This window comes from Geotrypetes seraphini, chromosome 2, assembly GCF_902459505.1.
Source record: "Geotrypetes seraphini chromosome 2, aGeoSer1.1, whole genome shotgun sequence".
In the NCBI taxonomy this organism is placed as follows: Eukaryota; Metazoa; Chordata; class Amphibia; order Gymnophiona; family Dermophiidae; genus Geotrypetes; species Geotrypetes seraphini.
The window spans coordinates 172,100,463-172,119,758 of NC_047085.1; the positions used below are offsets into that span (position 1 = coordinate 172,100,463).

The window sequence follows — 19,296 nt, forward strand, 5'->3', positions numbered from 1 at the left end:
GGAAAATTTGGTGACTTGGCCAGGGTCACAAGGACAGTGTGGGGTTTGAACTCACCGGTGTCAGGTCAAAAGCGCGCCGGGACCAAGACGCGCGCAGACAATTGAGCGCAGTGTGGAGGTGCGCGCCGCAGAAAATTACTCTTTTTACGGCTCCAACGGGGGTGTGGGGGTGTGGGGGGGAACCCCCCACTTTACTTAATAGAGATCGCGCCGCGTTGTGGGGGGTGTGGGGGGTTGTAACCTCCCACATTTTACTGAAAACTTCACTTTTTCCCTGTTTTTAGAGAAAAAGTTAAATTTACAGTAAAATGTGGAGGGTTACAACCCCCCAAACCCCCCACAACGCCGGCGCGATCTCTATTCAGTAAACTGGGGGGGCTCCCCAACAAAACCCCCCATCGGAGCCCCTAAAAACTGTAATTTTCTTCAGTGCGCGCCTCCATCTTGCGCTCAGTTGTCGGCGCGCGCCTTTGTCTTTCGCTGAGTTGTCTATGAACCGAACTCACCACCTCAGGGTCCTGAGGCTGTAGCTCTAACCACTAAGCCACACTCTCCTGTTACAAATTGCATGGTTTCCATTATGGTATTAGTAATAGATACAAAAAATTTACAGATCATCAGCACGGATTCTATATGCCATTCCAAACCGTGTTAGCAAACAACAAACTGGTTGTAGATATTAAATAACAGACAGAGCTGATCCCAGGGGAACATCAGTTATCGGTGTACTACTACTGCTATAAAGAACTGTTTTCACATAATAGTTCCTACTGCGTATGGAGAGAACAAAAAAGCAAAAAAACCCCACAATGCAGCACCACCTATATGGTTAGAGTTAGAGATGCTGCCTCGGCTCCCTGAGGTTGTGAGTTTGATTCCTACTGCAGCTCCTTGTGACTCTGGGCAAGTCACTTAACACTTCATTGCCCCACACAGAAAAAGCAGTTTATCAAGACCTATCCCCTATCCTAATGGTAGCAAAGAGCTTAATAATAGTCAAATGATTAATGGTGTCAAATGTTGACATTATATCTAAGAGCACCAAGACCAAAGATGTACCTTGCTCAAGCCCACAACATATGCCAAAATTCAACAAGCCATGTTTGGCTTGAAAATTAAAATGAATCAAATCAAAAACACTCTGTCAATATGCTCTTATAATTAGTTTACCGAAAATTGAAGAAAAAGTCTTAAAATATGATAAGCCTGTAATTATTAGGATTTAATGGATCAACATCCTGACCCTTTAAGAACTGTTCGTATATAAGCCCATTTAAAAGATGTAGGTATCCAATCAGGAGAAATACTTTATGATAACAGTAATGGATTTGATTTTAACACAGATATAGAGCATGCATTAAAAAAACATAAATGCAAATGTGATGAAGCAAGCTACACCTCTTGAGATAGCGTTAATTTGGTGGATAAAGTGGCACAGATTATGAGTGGTAATTACCTTCTTCCTTAGCAACAGCAGCAGATGAATCCAGAGACTAGTGGGATACCGCACATCTACCAGTAGGTGGAGATAGAGAACTGAATTGCAGGTGCTCCTCTTGCATGGAACTCCTAATGCCATTTTGTATGCTCTTATCTCCAGCAGGGGGATGAATGCCAGTCTTTGGGCTCCTGGCTTTACTAACTGAAAATCAGTCAAAATTCATTGAAAAAATGGATTTCACTACTGTTGCTACAGCTTCAGTTAGTGCAGGGGTGTCTGGCTGAGTGTGCCAGCTATGGGGGTTACACCTGGGCTCCCCCAGGTCCCTACTCCACCCTCCCTCCGGTATTTGAAGGTCCTATGGTCTCTGTATTTTTTTCTTCTTTCCCAATTGGTTAAAAAAAAAAAAAGACCGTTTAGAAGGAGTAGTGTTTTTTTCTTTTCACACTGCAACTACTGTCTCTGCAAATTGTGAGTATATATTATTTTTATATTGTGTGCGGGTGTTCGGCACGTGAGTTCTGCGAGTACAGTGTGAACTTTTCGTGTGCGCTTTTTATTTGTGTGTGTCATGGCCGCAGAGAGTATTAAGCAGTGTTTGCACTGTGGAAAGCAGTGTTCGCCGTTGGGCCTTTGCATTGCGGGCTGCTCAGATGGTGTCCTCATGGAATCCAATATGGCGGTGGGGGCAGTGTAGTTTCCCGCGTGCCTGAGGTGGCTTAGTTTGTTCCGATTTCAGCGGGCCTCGTGGCTTCGGGTTCATCGGGACATGGAGAGGAATTAGGAGTAAATACAGATACTAACGGAGCATCTTTGGGGCTGGGCTCACTGGATTCAGCGCTTCTACACACTGGTTCTTTTGTGTTGCCATTTTCCTGGGACAGCTGGGGTCAGGGCTCGAGTGCTCAAATATGCAGGATGGAAACCGCAGTGGCAGTAGACCCTGCTGTGAGCCCTGATAGGTCTCCTCCTCTCATGAGCTCCATGGTGAATGGGGATTTGCAGGATCTGCATGATTTGGACATAGGGGAGTCTCGGTCGAGTGAGGCAGACAACCCCACGGCCCTTCTTCTTTTCCATAGAGAGGCGCTGCCCACTTTTATTACTAATGCGCTCCAGGGCCTACAGATTTCTATAGACATGCCAGTCATCTGCGCCACCTTACCCTCTCATAGCCAGCACAAAGAAGCCCTCCAAGTCTTTTCTGGTTCATGAAGCCATTAAGGAGCTCATTGAGGCTCAGTGGACTTCTCCAGAGGTGGGATTTCGAGTGGCGAAGGCGATGCACCAGTTGTACCCGCTGGTGCTGGATGAGATGGAGAGTCTGTGGTTACCTAAAGTGGACACGCTGATGGTAGCGGTTACCAAAAAGATCACCCTTCTGGTGGAAAGGGGAGGTTGCTATGAAGGACACGCAGGACAGAAAGCTGGAGGCGCTAATTAAGTCGTCGTTTGTGACAGCCCTGATTTTGCAGGCGGCGGTGTGTAGTTTGTATGTAGTTCGAGTCTGTCTGCAGTGAGTGCAGAACAATGCAGACGGACTGGTGGAGGCTGGTGCTGTCCTGCCTCTCGAGTTCCCGAATGTGGAGACGGGTTTGGCGTACTTGGCAGATGCCTTGTATGACGACATAGCTGGTTTTATCTTTTCCAGTATCGATTTGTTAGTTCTTCCGGCGCTTCATGGCACATCTAAAATCCTTCTCCAGCACTAAAGCTCAAATGAGTCAATCTTCTTTCTGTCTTGTTTCCGTAGTGTCCAGCTTTCGCATCCGTAACTGACCACTGAGAAAATGAGTGCCTGAACAAGTCTGATCTTTGTTTGGAGTGTTTGAATACATGCATTAGCTTTGTCAAGAGCCTTCATTGAAGAGTGACCAAGTGCTATTCTGCAGAGTATTTCCTCCCTGCTAGTTGCTTCTTTGTTTACAAAAGAGCCCTGGAGATAGAATAGAAGTTGTAAAGGATTTCAATCACCTTCAAACTCAAAATCTTTATCATTTCTTGTGTTCATGATCTTAATCTTGTTTATGTTCAGTTCTAATCCCATGTTATGACTTTTGGCTTTGACTTCTCTCGGTAGATACAACATGGAAACCAATCAGTGTTGCCGTATTCAGTTCTTGCTGCAGCTTCTTGATTTTCATATAGGCTCTTTATCAGCTGAGTTATCTGTTTGGATATTCCCATTTGCACTAGAGTTCTCCATAGATATTGCGATTCACACAGTCAAGAGCTTTGCTGTAGTCGATGAAGCAAAGGTATAGGGATTTTTGGTATTCTTTGCTCTTTTCCAATAACCATCTAACATTGGCAATAATATCTCTTGTTCCTTGACCTTTTCTGAAACCAGCCTGAACTTTGGGTAGTTCTTGCTCAACGTATGATTGAAGCCTTTGTTGTATTATTTTCAGCAATATTTTACTGGCGTGTAGAATTAATGCAATCATTCTGTAGTTGTTACAGTCCTTGGCATCACTTTCTTTGGTATAGGTATGAACAGTGATCTTCATCAATTGGTTGGCCATGTTTTTTTTTCTTTCCAAATCTGTTGACACAGTTGAGTGAGGGCCATGATAGCACCTTCTGAGCTTTTTATTAATTCAATTGGAATACCGTCGATACCAGGTGACTTGTTTGTCGATAAAGCTTTAATTGCTGCTATGACTTCTTCTTTTAAAATATCTGATTCTTTGGCTTCAGTTTTCAGTTCAATTTCCCCAATGTTATCCTCATTGCCTTGTTTGTATAAATTTTCTGTACATTCTTTCCATCTCTTTTTAATGCTTTCTGGATCATTCAGTATCATTCCATTGGCGTCTTTAAGCATCCCCAGTTGAGGTTGGAATTTCTGCCTCAATCTCTTAAACTCCTGATACGCTAATCTGGTTTTTACATATACGTGTTCTGATTTAATTTTCTGACAAATATCCTTGAGATATCGTTCTTTGTCTTGCCGAACTTGACGTTGAAATACTCGTTGAAATACGATTGATACTTTTTCTCAATCACCAGATAGCTTTGCTTGCTTGCTTTCTTCTGCTCCTTTTCTGGTTTCTTCTGAGATCCAAGGTGATTTCTTGGCTTTCTTTTTCTTCTGGAGTATTTTTTTTTAGCTTCATCACTAATTACTAACTTTTAAATGTATCAGTCCTCTTTAGTTTATCAGGCTGTGTCAATGTGGAATTTCCTACCAGCATCGATTAAGTTAACAAATGATTATTTCCAATGTAGGAGATTATTGAAAACATACTTTTTCAGAAATATGCAATTTTATATGTTATTTCATGATATATTGTTTTAATGTATTTCCCAGGGTATGCTCTGGATTCTTTTCTGTATTCTGCATTGAACTGTTTCTAGTATATGCAGGTAATATGTCCCTAATGTAATAAAATAGAAAATGCATTTAAACACAACTGCATAAAATTCTCTGTGGCGTTTTATGTTCACTGTTAATATAGTATCACTTTTTTCTCTTTAAATAGAATCATAACACAAACAACTCCCCCCTCCCTATTCATATAGTTTCCCCTCTCCCCTCCATGACTGTGGAGCAGAATTGACGTGCCCCATTGAAAACTGCTGCACATCAGCCATGTTTAAAGCACTGGAGTGTAAACTGGTTCTCAGCACCTCCTGGTTGGGCTTTCAAGATAGCTTTAATGAAGATGCTTGAGATATATTAGCGTGCTCTATTTGCTTGCATTACATCTCATGCATGTTTATAAAGGATATCCTAAAAACTTGGAGGATTGAGGTGGAGGGTTTGAGCACCAGCACCACTGGCCAAAGTGACTGAAACTTTCATCATTTTAGCACTGAGGAAATAATGTATGCTAGGGCTGATCTATCATTCTTTGAGGAGTAAAATAGGGTATGAGTGGCCTTTAATGTGGCAATCAGACTAATTCAAATGATTTGAAATAGACATGTTAGAAGTTTCATTTTTCATGCAGTGAAATTCATTTTTCTCCATTGCTGCTATTTTCTGGGGTTGGTGTAGCTCAGCATGTCATACCTTTAGCTAATTAACGGGGTGGTCTTGATCTAAGTCTTTGACAGCAAGAGCCAAACTTTGTCTGACAACCAATTAGATTTTTAAAAACTGTTTATTTCTTGTTTGTTTCTGAGACATTTCTTTGTAGTGTAATGCATATTGAAGAGAGGTATTTTCTCATACATTTTTCCAATATACTGTATAATTGACTACAAATACATAGAGGCACTGCATTTTTATGGAGATTTAATAGAGCTTCAGGAAAAAAAAGTCAAAGCTTTTTATTTGAACAAGAATAAAGAACAGGTGTTTCATCATAAGGAATTTTTATTTCATATACATTTTTCTTAGCTTAATGTCTCATATGGATTTTTTATGAGTCACTTAGGAAATCTATAATTTGCAGGATGTAAATATTTTAAACAAATTTATTTTAATTTTTTCATCTCTGAGATCAGGGTAGTTGATTTTTGTATAAAAGCACTGATGAAACTAATAGTATGTTTAGGTGTGTGAAAAATAGGAAGAAGAATTTATAACTTTTGTATAGGTTTCTAATGAGATAAATTTCTCTCTTCCCCCTTCAAATTTGTCTATTATGTTAATTTGTGTACTGGAGACAACATCTGTCAAGGACATTGAGCTACAGGGCCACCAAATTCAAAGGAGGACCACCAAAACAATGTATTGCTTGCACTGTAAAACCATTTATAAGATTCTGATGTTTGCAAGTCTGTGCACACTTTGTATCTGGTTTTCAAAGGAACATCATGCATGTAGTTTCACTCTGGCAAGCTGGCATGTGCAGAATATGAGTCCTGAAATACCTACCTACTTTGTCCTTGTTTCTTGTGCAGGCAGTTATTTGAAAATCCTAAGTAGGTGTTTTGGTTCTCCCCCAGCCACAGGGACCCCTCTTTTTAACTGAGCTAATGCATGTATGCTGTGGAAGCCTGCACCGACTTCTAATTGAGCAGTGGAGGATAATGTTATGTTTAAAAGTCATTTTACCCTGGGACATTCCTTTGAAAATTTGTTTAAAAGTGGCTTAAGGAACTAAAGAAGTATTCTCTTAAAGGAAGAAAGATAGGGAATAAATATTCTGCTATCTTAGAGACTTCAGTAAGATATAGAATGAAAAGCCCAAGGACAAAGGGGTGGTCATTTTGCAGCTGAATGAACAGGTGCTCAAAGTAACTGTAGGAAAATAAACTTTCACAGAAGTAGGAGTAAAAAGTGGTATTAGCATTCAACCATGTTCAGGACAGACACAAAGGACCTTTGCCAATAGGTGGAGTAGGGGAGTCAACCCAAAATGTGTGTGAGATAAATTTGCACGCATTGTTGGCTCAGTATATACAAGTTTATCCCAAGTAGGTTCATTGTGGATATCCTGAAAACTTAACTAGCTGTTGGGTTCCTGCGATAGACTTAGAAATTCCTGCATCGACTGAATGTGATATATGCCAGCACAGTAAACAGACACATGAGCAAACTGGTGGACCATATTCTTTTCTGATGATGTCTCTGTACATGTTGTGTTGTGTAGCACTAGGCATACACAGTGTTTCACAGACACATATGGAAACTGATCCTTCTTTGTAAAACTTACAAACTAATAAAGACTAATATAAACAATGCATATTGGAGGGTGGAGACTATGGGCTCCTTTTACTAAGCTGCACTAGCGTTTTTAGCATGCGCTTAGTGCACGCTACATTACCGCGCATGCTACACGCTAACGCAGGGGTAGGGAACTCCGGTCCTCGGGAGCCGTATTCCAGTCTGGTTTTCAGGATTTCCCCAATGAATATGCATTGAAAGCAGTGCATGCAAATAGATCTCATGCATATTCATTGGGGAAATCCTGAAAACCCGACTGGAATACGGCTCTCGAGGACCGGAGTTTCCTACCCCTGCGCTAACGCCTCCATAGAGCTGGTGTTAGGATTTTCTGCATAGCGCGGGGGTTAGGGCGCGCTAATCTTCAGCGTGCGTTAAAAATGCTAGTGCAGCTTAGTAACAGGAGCCCTATATAATCATGTTATATTTTGCAGTTCAATTGGTTTTTTTTTTCAGTCACAAGATGTTCAAGGGTTAAATTAAAGGTAATGCATAATGAAACGTGCTCTTTTATTACACACATTTACTTTTCTACATAGCTGCCACTATTCACCACATATTTCTGCCAATAATAGATATGTTTTTGAATATAAATTGTATTGCACTTTTTGTTGGCATTAAAAACTAAATAAAGTTTTAAAAAAATAAAAATAAACTACACCAGTCCTGCTAAAACTTGAAAAAAATGTGAAGAACAAATAGAAAAAAAGTGGAGAAAAGACCTAGATATAATAGTTCCTCTTATTCCCTATTGAATAGTATGCTATAGGTAAGAGCTATTCCAGTCATTGGTCATTAAAAAAAAAAATCCACAGGATTTAAATGTCCAGAATTTATATCTCCAACTGTAAATGATGTCTATTATAGTGCTAATTTTTATCCAAAGACTGGAAAACAGGTTACACTAGCATAAAGGCTGCTATAGTTAAATCTTCGAGTTACAATAATTTTATTTATTATATTCTTTATTGATTTTCCAACTATCAACAGTGCAATAAATAAGTAGATGTACATATAATAATTCAAGAAATGCACATTCATCTTGCAGAAATACATAAGCAATCATTTTTACCCCTCCCGCCGACCCAAATGACTAATCAAGAAAAACACAAATACATAGATTCCTTCAATAACCTTTCCCAAGTTAAATTAATGGTATATTCCCACCCCCCCTTCCAACTCCCCCTAGATGTGTATACTCAAAGGGTTAAAATTAAAATCAATAGTCACTCCTTACAGAATTTTGCCAATGGCTCCAAGGCATCCTTAAATTTCCTATAATGCCCCTTTTGTAGTGCATTCATACTTTCCAGTTTAACAGTGTGGCATAGATTCCCACCAGAAATTATAATTTAACTAGTCCCAGCTTTTCCAGTTCTTCAAAATAAGTTGTATGGCAACTCCTGTCATGATAAAGAGAAGTTTGTTGTTATGGGAAGTTATTGGGCTTTTAGCTATCAAATAGCTGTGTCAAATAGCACCGCATCATATGTCAATTTCAATGGGACGTCCAGTATTCTATTAATTTGACCCCAAATAGATGGCTAAAATCTAAGGGCTCCTTTTTATTAAGGTACGTTAGGGCCTTAACGCATGCTAAAATGCCGCACGTGCTAGCCGCTACCGCCTCCTCTTGAGCAGGCAATAGTTTTTCGGCTAGCGCGTGCTATTGCGCACGCTAATCCAGTGCATGCACTAAAAACAGTAGCGCACCTTTGTAAAAGGAGCCCTAAATATCAAGAGATAAAAGAAGAGCAGATGATCCAGTGTCCTTATATCGAGATGACAGTGCCAGCATCTATTTGACTTAGAACTATCTAACAGGGGGTCCATAAACTTCTATGCAACAAAAAAAACCCAAGTTTGCCTCATAGATGTTGATGCTGTATTTATTTATTCATTTAAAAAAACATATGCCTTGCCTAAAACTAGGCGGGTTCCAAAATACATGCGCTTAGAATTTATGATTAGCGTTTTATCAAATTTTAATAATAAAACTTTAAACATACACAATCATTAAAACAATCAAGATAAAAGTTTAAAACAAACATTAAAACAAAATAAATTTCATCACATACACACAATCTCCTACTCATTTTGACAAAAACTTCAAAAAAACCTTATTTTTTCTTAAAACATTAATACAGTATACGCTTTGGGCCATATTCTATAAATGGTACCTTTAAGTTAGATGCTAGTAGGCTCCCTACTACTGCTTAACTTAGGGCCTCTTTGATCAAGCTGTACTAGATTTTTTTTAGTGTGAGCTGGTGTGGTAAATGCTCTGACACTCATAGAATTCCTATGAGTTTCAAAGCACTTACCTCGCTGTCCCATGCTAAAAACCTCTAGCACAACTTGATAAAAGGGGAGAGGGGTTAATTGGTAAAGCCATTTAAAAATGATTTAAAATGTTTTTTTTTTTTTAAAAAAAGCACCTACTGGTGCCTAGAAAAATTAAACCTTCATCACATCTATGGGGGCACCTTAGAATGCCTAAGGTCGAAGTAGGCGTGGTTAATGCTGGAAACGACCATAGGCGTCGACATATTTCTCGTTAAAGGTATGTGCCGGAAATGTAGGCCTTTAAAACCCTGGCCTACATTTCCAGAGCCCACCTTTGGCAAAAGCTGTGATTCTGTAAGCAGTGCTGTTACTTGATTGACACATGATTGCCGGCTGTTTTATAGGGGGCCACCGATAACAGCAACATTTACAGAATCCGACCCTTTGTGACTTAATCAATACCTCCTATTTCAAAAGAAGGCTTCTACAAAAAAGGCAGTTGTGTTTTTTTTTTTTGTAAATCTTTATTGACATTTCAAACTTTTATAATGTATACAATTGAAAGAATCAGAAAACTATGATGATGATAATGTATTTTTATATAGTTTATTACCTTAAACAATTTTCTGCCCCTTCTTATTCTAGTTATAAACAATAATATGATATTATATATTATACTATCTATATAATTATACTCTTCCAATAAATATTCAACCTCCCCTCCCACCCTCCAACCCTCCCTGGATGTGTAAAGGAATCTAACAGAAACAAAAGAGAATCATAATTTAATTATAACATAATAAAATTAGTTAGTGGACCCCATACCCCATTAAAAGATTTACTAATACCTAAACATTCTGCCATAATCTTTTCATATTTATATGTTGAAAATACAGTTGCCCACCAAAAATTGAAATTAATCCTATCATGGTATTTCCAATTAGATGTGATCATTTGAACCCCTATACCTGTCAAAATCATGAAAGGCAGTTTTTAAAAGTTTTAAAATTTCTGTATATCGGTAACCAGTCTCAACTGTCCAATCAAATTGTTCTACAATGCTGCTCTTGTAATTGCCATAGTCCTAGTACCAACATATTTAACTTGCTGTATCCCATCAACAAACAAACATATTGCAGCTTTTGATCTAAGGAACTGACGAGGTCGATAAAATGTCATGACATGCAACAGATGCCATGCTATATTCCCTCATGAATTGCTCAGAGGAGAGTGTGGTTAGATCTACAGCCTCGGCACCCTGAAGTTGTGGGTTCAAACCCCATGCTGCTCCCTGTGACCCTTGGCAAGTCAGTTAATCCTCCACTGCCTCAGGTACATTAGAAAGATTGTGAGCCCACCAGGACAGATGGGGAAAATGCTTGAAGTACCTGTATGTAAACTGCTTTGAGTATGGTTGTAAACCTACAAAAAGGTAGTATGCAAGTCCCAATCCCTTTCTCTTATTCATGATATAACAGGTAACCAATGAAGTCACAACAATGGGGTCACATGTTCAAATCTACTGCCCCTGCATCTCATACAAGCAGCAGCATTCTGGATTACATCTCCAAATATAAAGTTTCAAGTTTATTCAAAATTTGTTGAATCGCTTATTTAAATTTACTAAGCGATTTACAAAAACAAGAAAAATAGTACAAATACGAGGTTAGTTAAACTTTAATACAATGTTAAAAACATAAAATTGAAATTATACAGACTAACGGACATATAAGGAAAGAAGGGTAAAATTACATATGTATAAAAAAAACCAAAAAGGTGTAAGGTAAAAAACATGAGGTAAGGGAAGGTAATGAGGAGAAATATAAGTTAAGAAAGGAATAGGAAAATTGGTTTCATATGTTAAATGCGTCCTTAAAAAGGAAACTTTTTAAGCTACTTTTAAACTGCTTTAAATCTTTTTCAGTTCTAAGATACAGGGGCAGGTTATTCCACAATTGTGGGGCTATGACAGAAAAAATATCAGTGCGACGGGTTCCAATAATTTTTAGTGAAGGAACTGTTAAGAGATTTTGGTTGGTTGATCTCAATGTACGAGAGGTACAGTAGGGGATAAGTAGTCTGTTAATGAATTGAGGTTCGTTTGTGCTCAATGTTTTAAAAACTAAAAGTAGTAATTTAAAAGTAAAACGATGAGAGATAGGGAGCCAATGAGATTTTATAAAAAGTGGTGTGATGTGGTCAAATTTTTTACAGTTATGTATTAATTTAATTGCTGTGTTTTGGACTATCTGGAGACGTTTTTTCTCTTTCTGAGTGATATTAAATAATAATGCATTACAATAATCCATTTTTTAAATAATGAGTGAGTGAATAAGTATGTTTAAGGATTTAGTGAATAAGTAGGTTTAAGGATTTAGGCATTACAGTAATCCAGTCTCTGCAAAACTAGACTTTGAACAACAATTCGAATAGCATATGTTGATGACATTGGCTTCAACCTGTTTAAAAGCCACAAGTGGTAGAAGGCAGATTTAACAACTGATACTACTTGTTCTTTCATAGACAGAAGAGAATCCAACCAAACACCTAAAACTTTGATCATTTTCTGAACTGGAAATTTATGCTCATCCACCTCTACAACTTCAGGCCACAAAGGCTCTTCAGTCCTTCCCACTAATACCAGTTCTGTTTTTGCAAGGTTCAGGACTAATTTCTGTTGTTTCATCCATTCAGAAACGGCATGTACGGTACATACATTGTTTATCTTTCAATTCATTTAGCCATCGAGAAACAAATAACTCCATCTGATAACTTACATTTAAATCACAAGTTACATTCCCTAATAATATTACGTAAAGATTGAAAAGAAATGCTGAGAAAGATTATCCTTCTGGAACTCCTTTATGGATAAATATCCATTTGAAGGACCACCTTTACGCAACACCTGTATTGCTCTATCATGGAAATAAGAAACAAACCAGTCAGAAACTGATCCACCTATCCCCATTGCAGATAATAATCTCTTGTTGAACAAATTATCCACCATTTCAAAGGCTGAGGATACATCCAATGAGACAATATCAAAAGTTTTATTTTTAGCCATCTCGTGCCTTAACTCATCTACCGTACCAGCAATGATTCAACCCTATGGGCTCCTTTTACTAAGGTGTGCTAGTGTTTTTAGCGCGCGCTGCCCCTGCGCTATGCGTAAAAAACTAACGCCAGCTCAATGGTGGCGTTAGCATCTAGCGTGTGCGGCAATACAACTTGCGCTAAACGTGCTAAAACCGCTAGCGCAGCTTAGTAAAAGGAGCTTTATGTCCTATTCAAAACCCATATTGATCTTTATCCAATACATTTTTCAAATCTACAAAAGCTTCCAATTGTTTCAAAACCTATTTTTCGATCATTTTCTCTACAAGTGGTAGTACTACAACTGGCCTATAATTTCCTAACATGGTTTCAACCAAATCGTCTTTCTTTAACAAAGGGTTAACTGTTGCAAGTTTTAACACTTGTAACACTTGTCTCCAAAGATTTATTAACAATCATAGTCAGAGTGGGAACTACTTCAGACTGTGGGGAACCACAAGTACTAGGGGTCACTTGGAGAAACTGAAAGGGGACAGGTTTAGAACAAATGCTAGGAAGTTCTTTTTTACCCAGAGGGTGGTGGACACATGGAACGCGCTTCCAGAGGTTGTGATAGGCCAGAGCACATTACAGAGGTTCAAGGAAGGTTTAGATAGGTTCCTAAAAGATAAGGGGATTGAGGGGTACAGATAGAAGCAGAGGTAGGTTATAGAAATGGTCAGGAACCACTTCACAGGTCATAGACCTGATGGGCCGCCGCGGGAGCGGACCTCTGGGTGCGATGGACCTCTGGTCTGACCCAGTGGAGGCAACTTCTTATGTTCTTAATTGTTTCACTGAAGACAAAGCTGGCGTAAAGTTTCCTGCATTGTATGTGTTTCAAAACTTTTTTAATTGCATGGCTTTGGAATTGGTTAGAAGAATCGTTTTTAAAATACCACGAGAATTAGGCGTATACCAACTCTATATTCTAGGTAAAATGAGATTGATGTGTTTAAATATCGCTACTGAATCTGCATTTATGTGGTGGCTGGCATTACTTATCTGTTTGAGACAGGGGGGTGGTGTTGCTGGCTTAAGCTTTCAGTTTATCTCCAGAGTAACTTAGGGCTCCTTTTACGAAGCCGCGTTAGCGGCTTTATCGCACGTGACTTTTTACCACGCGCTAACCCCCGCACTAGCCGAAAAACTTCCGCCTGCTCAAGAGGAGGCGGTAGTGGCTAGCATGGCCGGCAAATTAGCGCGCGCTACTATGCATGTTAAACCGCTAACGTGGCTTTGTAAAAGGTACCTGGAACAATGGAGTATTAAGTGGCTTGCCCAGCTTGCTGGGCTTGAACCTGCAACCTCAGGATTCTGAGGCTGTAGCCCTAACCACTAGGCCACTCTGCCACTCCATATACAGGACACAGACTGCACAAGTCTGCCCAGAACTGGCTTTAGTTCTTCACAGCTGGAGTTGTCATCTAAGTACCATTTGACACATCCAACACACATGCAACCATTTGAGTTTTGTTTTTTATACCGTTCATTTTCTAATTAGAGATATGTGCTATCCTATGCCTTTTTGAATTCCTTCATGACTTTTTTTTCTGCACCACCTCACTCAGGAGGGCATTCCAGGTATCAACCACCCTCTCTGTGAAAAAGAATTTCCTGACATTATTCCTAAGTCTACCACTTACAAACTCAAGTCATATCCTCTAGTTTTACCATTTTCCCTGTCCCTCCTCTCCTCTAGAGCAGTGATTCCCAACCCTGTCCTGGAGGAACACCAGGCCAATCGGGTTTTCAGGCTAGCCCTAATGAATATGCATGAGAGAGATTTGCATATGATGGAAGTGATAGGCATGCAAATTTGCTTCATGCATATTCATTAGGGCTAGCCTGAAAACCCAATTGGCCTGGTGTTCCTCCAGGACAGGGTTGGGAACCACTGCTCTAGAGTATACATATTCAAGTTATCCAGTCTATTGTCACCTGGGTTAAGCTCCTTTCAAATAAGAATAGTTGCTGTGAGAGGACTTCCAGAGACAAAGAGATCTCTGAGATTCAATCATTAGGTAAGTAGACAGTTGGGTGGCTTGTGGACATGAGGATCGCTTGATCACTTGCTTGCCTGGTGTGAAGGTGGTGGACCTCATGCGTCGCCTAGATAAGATTTTAGATAGTGCTGGGAAGGAGCCCTGCTGTCATGGTGTCATGTGAGTACTAATGACATAGGGAAATGTGGTAGGGAGGTTTTGGAAGCTAAATTTAAGCTCTTAGATAGGAAGCTAAAGCCCAGAACCTCCAAGGTAGTGTTTTCAGAAGTGCTTCCGTTTCATGCACAGGACCCAAGAGACAGCCAGAGCTCTGGAATCTCAATGTGTAGATGAGGCAGTGGTACAGGGAGGAGGGTTTTAGATTTGTTAGGAACTCGACAACATTCTGGGAAAGGGGGGGAGCATATTCTAAAAGATGTGCTCCACCTTAACTAGACAGCCGGAATCGCCATTTAAAAAGGAGATAGAGTAGCTTTTAAACTACAGTAGAAACTGGGGAAAGGTAGACAGTCTCTCAAAAGAGCATGGTTCGAAATAAGGTATCTTTAAAAAGATATCGCCAAAACAGGGAAGTTGGGGTATCCCGACAGCACTTGCAATAGAGGTCATAGTAGACCAGGTGTCCCTAAATACAGAGCAGACATTTTAAAGATTGCAAATTATCACTGTGAACTGCTGAGCAAGTTGTATATAAGAATGATGAACATTTATTTATTTAGATTTCTAGCCTGTCCACCCCAGGAGCCCAGAACGGGTTACAGCGATACATTCACAATGTTTTCAAGGCAGACAATTTAGGGTACATGCACATTACTTTGGTATAGGACTAGGCATACGAGTAAGGGTACATTTACATTTTTTTTTTTGTTTGTTTCATTTTTATTAAAGAGTCAACAGAGAACAGGAACAACAATATAGTAGTAAGCTTGGTCACAAATGGTTACAAAAATGCAAACAGTATAGAACAAAATCGCACCCCTACAGTCTAACTGCCTAAGTAACCAAAGATTCCCAACACATTAAAGAATACAATGGGACAGGCAAGTAATCCAGCATACATTATATTGGCATAAGATTATATTAGGGAATTAGGTGCAGGAAATAGTGATTTATTCTTAATATGTTGGCGGAGTAACATCAACGAATACTCAGTCGAGGCATATAGTGATGCAATCATAATGTGTTAGAGTGTCGGGATGGGGTTGAGTAGGGTTACCAGATGTCTGGATTTCCCCAAACATGTCCTCCTTTTGAGGACATGTCTGGGGGTTCAGGAGGCTTTTCAAAACCCGGCACTTTGTCAGCGTGGGACTGGGCGGGCCTGGGGGTGGTCTAGGGGTCCGGATTTTCTGATTGGAAAATCTGGCAAATCCAGGGTTGGGTAGTTAAAGCATTTTGCGATAATTTCGCCTGCTTGCATGCTAATGTGCTCATAATTTTTAAAAATACATATTAATAGAGGGAGTGTCATGGGCATAAAATGGATGTGGAATCATTAATCAGATAGCTTGTTAGTATTAGCTTGCACTAACTGGTTAATGTGGGAGCACTTTAAATATTTTGCAGGACTAGCATGCTAGTGGACAAATTAACTCAGGACCTGAAAAAAGAAAAAGGCCTTTTTAAATTGCAGATTAGCATGCAGGAAAGTCTCGTATTAAAATGTGCTAAGCTAATTTTTTATTTTATTTTATTATTTTTTTTAAAAGCCTCTTAATTTCTTGCAGCTTGAGGAAGTTTGAAAGATTTCTAACAAACAAAACTATATGCAAAACCAACTGCAAAAAGTATTGTACTACTTTGGTCTAAGAAAAACATGTATGAATAGGTCAAATGTTTTAGTGAAAGTTTTTCCTTAGGAAACAAGAAATTCTGCTATAATTAAGATAAGTTGAAATGTGGATATTTAGAGGCAATTTTCAGCCACGCCTATTAGTTCACATGATTGTCAACTACTGCTGTGAATTTGCCCTAACGTATACTTTACCAAATCTAGGACACCCACACTGCCTAACTGAAGGTTTGGACATACATTCTTAAGTAATGTTTTGTTTTGTTCTTTTCATGAGTGAGTTGAGGGGTGGTTTGCAATAGGATTGAGTGCTGATTCATAACTACAGCTTGAAACCTCAGTTTTCAGTTGTGTTGGCCTTTGTGTTTCAAGTGGCCACCAGATGTCATCATAATGCTTTTATTTTTTATCCAGCTCCTCTTTATTCTGTGAAAGCGTATGGGTGCAGTAGTCTGGTGGAATTTCAGTCCTCTCACAGAATTGTTTTTTTCTCATCTTCTTTGCTTCATTGAGAACTGTACTCTGCTTAAGCATTCTCCCAATATGGGTACTGTTCTGCCTAATCTTCAAAATAATCTTATGTTGTACTTTTCAGAAGGAAACGCACAAAATATCTAGAAAAACGCAATAGTCATATTCATTTAATTTCATTTGTGTTTTAAATAATGCCCCCCCCCCCAATTACAGCACAAAATCCCTAGTACAAACTAAATTGCCCCTATTTTCACTAGGAAATGGACATAAGCATAGTTTGACTACTTCATTGGGTGGGGGGGGGGGGGAATGGATAAAGAGTTCAGATTGGTGGCAGATGAGGATTTTCTCCCCTCCTCTCATAAGCATTAATTAGCTTCCTCTATCCCTTCTATTTCTTTTGTTTTCACCTTTTCTTTGTGCTTTATTTTATTCCCCTATACTCCTTCATTAGCCTCTCCTCCATCTTCCTCACTTTTTCACACACATTCTTCCTTTCTATAGTTCCATTCACCTTATTCACTCATTTCTTCTTCCACCATCCCTCTTTGCTTCTCTCCTCTACACCATCCTTTCTACTTCTTTCTTCTGGACCTTCTCACCAGTGGTGTAACTACGGGTAGGCCTGAGTGGCCACAAGTTCACCAATTACTGACTGACTCAAGCCCACTCATGAGAAATCAGCAGTGGCCAACTTCTCCTCTCTCTCCCACATCTGGATCCAGTATTTGCCCCTCTTGCTAGCACACTACCCAGCAACACCCCCCCCCCCTTTTCTAAACCGTCCCCTTCCTAGTGTATGTCATCATTTTTGCAGATGGAGGCAATGATATGCATCTGCTGCCTGTGCTGGCCCAGCAGACTTTTTTCTACCATGACCTACCCTCGCTGATGTAATTTCCTGTTTTCTTTCTGGTGGGATGCGGCAGAAGGAAACTGGTGGAAGTAGCAGATGCATGTCACTGCTGCCACCCAGGAGCTGAGGTACACTGGGAAAGGGAGTTGCTAAGATAAAGTATATGTGACGATTGTTTGTGAAGGCCCACCCAGCATAACTGTGGCTCCATGCTACTGCTTCTCACATCTTTCCTGCCTTCCCTCTCATCTCTATCCTCCTTCGTCCTGCCTCTCCTCTCTTTTCTCCATATCTTCCCTCCACTTTCTCTCCCTTCTTTCTCTTTCTTTTTCTTACTTCTCATACTGTCCCCTATATTTCTTCTGTCTGTCACCTTTCCCCTCCATAGTACAGAATCCTCTCTCTTTTTTTCTTCCTCCTCTAAATTTCCTTCTGGCATACCCTCTCACCTCCCCTTTCATTCACTTTCTTTTTCATTCATTCATTTTCTATACCGTTCTCCCAGGGGAGCTCAGAATGGTTTACATGAATTTATTCAGGTACTCAAGCAGTTTTCCCTGTCTATCCTGGTGGGTTCACAATCTATCTAATGCAACTGGGGCAATGGGGGAATTAAGTGACTTGCCCAGGGTCACAAGGCGCAGCATGGGTTTCAACTGACAATCTCAGGGTGCTGAGGCTATAGTTTTAACCACTGCACCACACACTCTCTCTCCCCAGTATACACTCCTCTTTCCCTTCTCCCTCTGAGCACACTCTTTCACCTCCCCCTTCTTTCTCCCTTGCTCTCTTTTCCTTCGCCCTCCTGAAACTCTTCCTCTGGGGCAGCAGAACATCTTTTTATTTGGAAAGGCCAAACAAACCAAGCATGTCCCTGCCCTCTTGCCTCCCCCCTGGTTCAGATGCTGTATGAGCCAAAAATTTGGTTTTGCCATGGTCCCTGTGACCCACCCCATTCTGTTGCCTATGCTCGCTTTCCTTTTACCATCTCCAGTACATTCTTCCTTTCCCCACCTGCCAAACATTTTAAATAACACAAAATCCTCCAAATGGTCACTCAAGATCATACCATACTAGCATTAAATCCAAGATCCCCAAATGCACCAGCACTACCTATGACAGCTGGTTTAAAAAAGTTTTGGGCGCGTTCCTGGAGGAAAAGTCCATGAACTGCTGTTGAGACAGACGTGGGAGAAACCACTGCTTGTCCTGAATCGGTGGCATGGAATTCTGCTACTTTTTGGTTTTTTGCCAGATACTGTGACTTGCATTGGCCTTTGTGAAAACGGGATATTGGTCTAACCCAGTAAGGCTATTGTTATGTTCTTACACCTCCAGTTGGGAAAAGAGGATAAGCTAGACTGCAACACATTCCATACCTCCTTTACTCATGGAAAACCCACATCATGATGTATTATAGTATAAAATAACAGACTGCAAATTAGAAACATTTATGTAGACATAAAATTAAATGGAAACCCCTAAGCATTTTCCACCTGTACTGAACAAATATAAGTAATTCATATTTGCAAAAGTGACATTTTTCATTATCTAAAAATTGAAAAATATTTTAAACCTTTGTCTCATTTTGGTTTTCCAGTTGGGTTGGTCCTAGTCTATCTTTAGCATTTCCTTTTGTTGATGCAAGTTCCAGGAAAAGCATAAATTTCCAGTTTCCTCACTCCTCCCATCTTTTTCCTTTCATCTCTCTGACACCAATTCTTCTGT

The 19,296-nt window shown here is 39.8% G+C and overlaps 1 protein-coding gene across 4 annotated transcripts in view; it reads left to right on the plus strand.

Moving 5' to 3' along the window:
* Window positions 1-19,296, plus strand: part of ZNF407 (zinc finger protein 407) — a 1,075,359-nt gene that overhangs the window by 48,039 nt on the left and 1,008,024 nt on the right. The window lies entirely within an intron of this gene.